Genomic DNA, 6000 nt, shown 5'->3' on the forward strand with positions numbered 1-6000 from the left:
AGGGAACGGCGGAGGCTACAGGCGGAGTTCGGCTTGTTAACCACAGGGAGGGCGGTGAATCAGCTGAGAAAGGCGAGGGGGGGCGATTTATGAGCATGGAGAGAAGGCCAACAGAATGGTGGAACAGCAAGAACGAGGGAGACAGCCAGGGAGATAGGGAAAGTAAAGGATGGAGATGGGAACCATGGGCGACATTCTCCGACCTCCCGCCGGGTCGGAGAATCGCCGGGGCTGGCGCGAATCCCGCCCCCGCCGGTTGCTGAAGTCTCCGGCACCAGATATTCGGCGGGGGCGGGAATCGCGCCGCGTCGGTTGGCGGGCCCCCCGCTCGATTCTCCGGCCCGAATGGGCCGAAGTCCCGCCGATAAATTGCCTGTCCCGCCGGCGTAAATTAAATCACCTACCTTACCGGCGGGACAAGGCGGCGCGGGCGGGCTCCGGGCTCCTGGGGGGGGGGGCGCGGAACGGTCTGACCCCAGGGTGTGCCCCCACGGTGGCCTGGCCCGTGATCGGGGCCCACCGATCCGCGGGCGGGCCTGTGCCGTGGGGGCAATCTTTCCCTTCCGCCTCCGCCACGGTCTCCACCATGGTGGAGGTGGAAGAGACTCCCTCCACTGCGCATGCGTGGGAAACTGTCAGCGGCCGTTGACGCTCCCGCGCATGCGCCGCCCGGAGATGTCATTCCCGCGCCATCTGGCGGGGCAACAAAGGCCGTTTCCACCAGCTGGCGGGGCGGAAATCCCCCCGGCGCCGGCCTAGCCCCTCAATGTTGGGGCTCGGCCCCCAAAGATGCGGAGCATTCTGCATCTTTGGGGCGGCGCGATGCCCGTCTGATTGGCGCCGTTTTGGGCGCCAGTCGGCGGACATCGCGCCGTTTCCGGAGAATTTCGCCCCTGGTTGGAGACTCAGCAGGGGTGAATAAGGCGTCTAAGGAGTTTTACAGTCAGCTGTATGGGTCGGAACCCCCAACGGGGCCGAAGGGGATGAGGCACTTCCTAGGGGGCTGAATTTCCCGAAGGTGGATGGGGAGCCGGTATAAAGGCTGGGGGCTCCGATTGGGATGGAAGAGATGGCTGAGGGTCTGAAGGCCATGCAGTTGGTAAAGCCCCGGGGCCGGACGGGTACCCAGTGGAGTTCTAGAAAAGGTTCTCTGGGATATTGGGGCCATTGTTGATGAGGACATTCAATGAGGCAAGGGAGAGAGGGCTGCTTCCCCCAACGATGTCACAGGCCACGATTTCGCAGATCCTGAAGCGGTACAAGGACCCGGAGCAGTGTTGGTCCTACAGACCGATATCCCTATTGAATGTAGATGCCAAACAGCTGGCCAAAATTTTGGCCTCTATGATTGAGCATTGTGTTCCGGACGTTATTGGGGAGGACCGGGGGGGGGGGGCTTGTTAAGGGAAGGCATTTGGTGGCCAATGTAAGAAGGCTAATAAACGTGATCATGATGCCCTGGAAGGTAGGGAGGTGGAGGTAGTGGTCGCAATGGACGCAGAGAAGGCCTTTGATCGAGTAGAATGGGAATATCTGTGGGAGGTACTGGGACGGTTCGGATTTGGGCGGGGCTTTATTGACTGGGTCAGGTTGCTGTATCAGGCTCCTGTGGCAAGCGTACGGAAGGATAGGACAACATCGGACTATTATAGGCTGCATCGGGGGACGAGACAGGGGTGTCCCCTCTCCCCACTGTTGTTCGCATTAGCCATAGAGCCACTGGCAATTGCACTGAGAGCCTCAAGGGGCTGGAAGGGGCTGGTCTGGGGGGGGGGGGGGGGGGGGTGGAGCATAGAGTCTCGCTTTACGCAGATGACCTGCTCCTGTATGCATCGGACCCAGCAGAAGGGATGGAAGAAATCATGAGGATTCTGGGGGAATTTGGCCGGTTTTCGGGGTATAAACTAAATATGGGGAAAAGTGAGATGTTCGCGGTCCAGGCGGGGGGACAGGAGAGGCGATTGGGGGAGCTGCCTTTTAGATTAGTGGGGGGAGGCTTTAGGTACCCAGGCATCCAAGTGGCTCAGGAATGGGAACGGCTGCCCAAGCTAAATCTGGCCCGACTCGTAGACCAAATGAAGGACAATTTTCGGAGGTGGTACACGCTCCCGCTGTCACTAGCTGGGAGGGTGCAGACGGTAGAGATGACGGACCTCCCGAGATTCCTGTTTATGTTCCAGTGTCTCCCCATCTTTATTCCGCGTTTCTTTTTTAAACGGGTCAACAAAGCGATCACTGGCTTTGTATGGGCGGGCAAGACCCCGTGAGTAAGGAGGGGGATGCTTGAGCGGAGCCGGAGGGAGGGCGGGCTCGCGGTACCAAACTTCAGTAACTACTATTGGGCGGCGAATATAGCCATGATCAGGAAGTGGGTGGTGTGGGGAGGGTCGGTATGGGAGCGTATGGAGGCAGCTTCATGTAAGGGCACCAGCTTAGGGGCGTTGATAATGGCGCCTCCGCCATTCCCGCCAGCACGTTACTCCACCAGCCCCGTGGTGGTGGTGGCCCTGAGAGTCTAGGGGCAATGGAGGAGGCATGTGGGAGCAGAGGGAGCATCGGTGTGGTCTCCAATTTATAATAATCACCACGTTGACTCTGGAAGGATGGACGGGGGGTTCCGGAGATGGCAGAGAGCAGGGATTAAGAGGATAGGGGATATGTTTATAGAGTGGAGCTTTCCTAGCTTGAGGGAACTGGAGGAGAAATTTGGATTGGCGAGGGGAATCAAATTCAGGTACCTGCAGGTGCGGGACTTCCTATGCAGGCAGGTCTCAACCTTCCCGCTCCTACCACCAAGGGGGATACAGGACAGGGTAGTTTCCAGAGGGTGGATGGGAGAAGGGGGGGTCTCTGACATTTACAAGGATCTTATGGGGTCAGAGGAGATGCAGACTGGGGAGCTGAAGCGCAAGTGGGGAGAAGAGTTGGGAGGAGAGATAGAGGATGGTCAATGGGTGGACGCGTTGAGTAGAGTCAACACATCCAAAACATGTGCCAGGCTCAGCCTGATACAATTCAAGGTCGTTCACCGGGCTCACATGACAGTGGCCGGGATGAGCAGGTTCTTTGGGGTAGAAGATAGGTGTGCAAAGTGTGCGGGAGGGTCAGCGAACCATGTCCACGTGTTCTGGACATGTACAAAGCTTAGGGAATTCTGGCAGGGGTTTGCAGATGTCATGTCCACGGTGTTAAAAATGAGGGTGGCACCGAGTCCAGAGGTGGCGATTTTCGGGGTTTCGGAAGATCCGGGAATCCAGGAGGAGAAAGAGGCAGACGTTCTGGCCTTTGCTTCCCTGGTAGCCCGGAGACGGATACTATTAGCTTGGAGGGACTCAAAGCCCCCGAAGTCGGAGACCTGGCTATACATAAATACATAGATACATAGAAGATAGGAGCAGGAGGAGGCCTTTTGGCCCTGCAAGCTTGCTCCACCATTCATCACGATCATGGCTGATCATCCAACTCATGGCCTAATCCTGCTTTCTCCCCATAGCCTTTGATCCCATTCTCCCCAAGTGCTATATCCAGCCGCCTCTTGAATATATTTAAAGTTTTAGCATCAACTACTTCCTGTGGTAATGAATTCCACAGGCTCACCACTCTTTGTGTGAAGAAGTGTCTTCACGTGGCTAGCTTTCTCTGTTTGGAGAAAATCAAGTTCGCCTTGAGAGGTCAATGTTAAGGTTCGCCCGGAGGTGGCAACCGTTCGTCGACTTCTTTGCGGAAATTTAATCGTCAGCAGAAGGGGGGGGGTAGTTTAGTTTAGAGTAGGGGGTTAATAAATGTGGGATCTGTAAGGGAGGAAGACGGCTTTTGCACTATGTGTATAGATTCATGTATATTGTTTATTTTGTAACAAAAAAATACCTCAATAAAATATTTATTAAAAAAAAAGAAAGTGCATATCTAAATACTTCTTAAATGTAATGAGGGTCTCTACCTCCATCACCCTCTCAGGCAGCGAGTTCCAGACTGAATATTTCCAGACTCCCACCACCCTCTGGGTGAAAAGACTTTTCCTCCCATCCCCTCTAAACCTTCTGCCCCTTAACTTAATCTACTCCCCCCCTAGTCATTGATCCCTCCACCAAGGAGAAAGGTTTCTTCATAATTTTAAGCATCTCAGTCATGTCCCCCCTCTGTCTCCTTGCTCCAACGAAAAGCTTGGGATTTCTAATGTAAGAATCTGAAATGACTTAGATTCCATGAGTCCTTTAAATATTCCAGTGAAATCTTCAGCAACTTTCAGTCAGAGAAAGAAAAGCCCCCACCTCTGCCTGAATTGCTTTGACTGACATTTGGTGTCAATCAGAGAAAAACAGCATCTGTTTTCTTCAGTTCCAATAGACTCCATTGCTTACATTTCCCAGGGTTTATTATTATATTTGAGCCCATTATGAATGCTTGGCGGAGTTTCAAATTTCCAGAAGCACTTAACTCAGTAGGGGGATGAATTCACATTTTGATCGACAGTTTTAAAAGGTTAATTAAAGGTCACCTGTCTTTGATGCGGTTCGTGAAATAAATGAGGTTGTTTTTCAACAGATTAATCACTTGAGGGGATTAACATGTTTTTTGAATGGCTGTTATGAATGAGTCACAGTCAACCCTTCACCATTATCTGAGGGTTCATAGAATCATAGAATTTACAGTGCAGAAGGGCACCAATTGGCCTATCGAGTCTGCACCAGCCCTTGGAAAAAGCCCCCTACTTAAGCCTACTTAAGTTGTGCTATTGTCCCACTCATCAGAGAGTGGTTTAACCCCAGAGGAAGTTTGATTCCTCAACCCTGTGGCCATCTCCACCTTTCCTCCCTACCAATGAAGCAGGTGATATAAATGGAGAAGATTTAATGCTTCTAACACCAGAAAACTACTTCTGGAAGTTGTTCTGTGATCCACTGTAAAGTCCCGTCATTTGCAGGCTACATTCCCACAAAACCTCACAAACTGTGAAATCTCGAAGGAGGAACGTGGTTTGGACTGGAACTCAATTAGATAGGTCCCAGCCATGCAAGGACAGCATTGGTTTGGGAAGTTTATAGTACTCTACAATAACCTGTGTTTCTCTTCACTGAAGCTATTAGACCTGCTGTGTGCACTCTGTGTGCTTCTTCATTTCGATTTCTAGCACAGGCATTTTTATTCGCAACCTATTTAAAAAATCATGGTCAATGAAAAAGAGAAAAGCCCAGTGCCAACAAGGGTTAAATGTATCCTGGAAAATTCCTCCCCGATCTACAGCATCTTTACAGTGCAGAAGGAGGCCATTCGAGTCTGTATTGGCTCTCTGAAATTGCATTTTACCGAGTCCTGCTCCCCTGCCTCATTCTTGTAATCTTGCACATTCTATTTTTCCAAATATCAATCCAATACTCTTTTGGATACCTCGAGCGAAACTGCCTCCATCACCCCCTCAGGAAGCTCATCTAGGCTCCAACCATCCTCTCGGTTAAAAAGGGTTTCCTCGAAGCACTTCTACTCTTTTTGCTCATTATTTTGTATCTGTGCCCTCTAGTTCTTGATGCCCTCTTGAGAGGGAACAGTTTATCACTATTTAGCCTGTCAATACCCTCAGAATAGCCCCATCAAGTCTCTTCTCAGCCTTCTTTATGTGAGGAAATCAGAGCCAACCTCTCCAATCTATCCTCATAGCTACAGTTCTTTATCACTGGAATCATTCTTTTGAATCTCTTCTGTACTCTCTTCACATCCTTCCTCAAGCATGGCACCCAGAACTGAATATAGTAGTCCTATACGACATGACCTCCTTACTCATGTTCTCTCCCATCCTCCGCCCTCAGGTCACTGAAACCAGCCCAGTAGCTCACATACACCAAGAATTGCAATGATTTCTCAAGACACATACATTCTATAAATCAGCACCTCCCACATCAGCCTGTATTTTATTCCAGGGCATCACTACTCCCTCAAAGACAAATGACCTGACATTCAGTCTCTTCCTACTCTCGCATAGTAAGTTAACCGATTCCACACTCG

This window comes from Scyliorhinus torazame, chromosome 15 (assembly GCF_047496885.1).
Source record: "Scyliorhinus torazame isolate Kashiwa2021f chromosome 15, sScyTor2.1, whole genome shotgun sequence".
Classification (NCBI taxonomy): domain Eukaryota; kingdom Metazoa; phylum Chordata; class Chondrichthyes; order Carcharhiniformes; family Scyliorhinidae; genus Scyliorhinus; species Scyliorhinus torazame.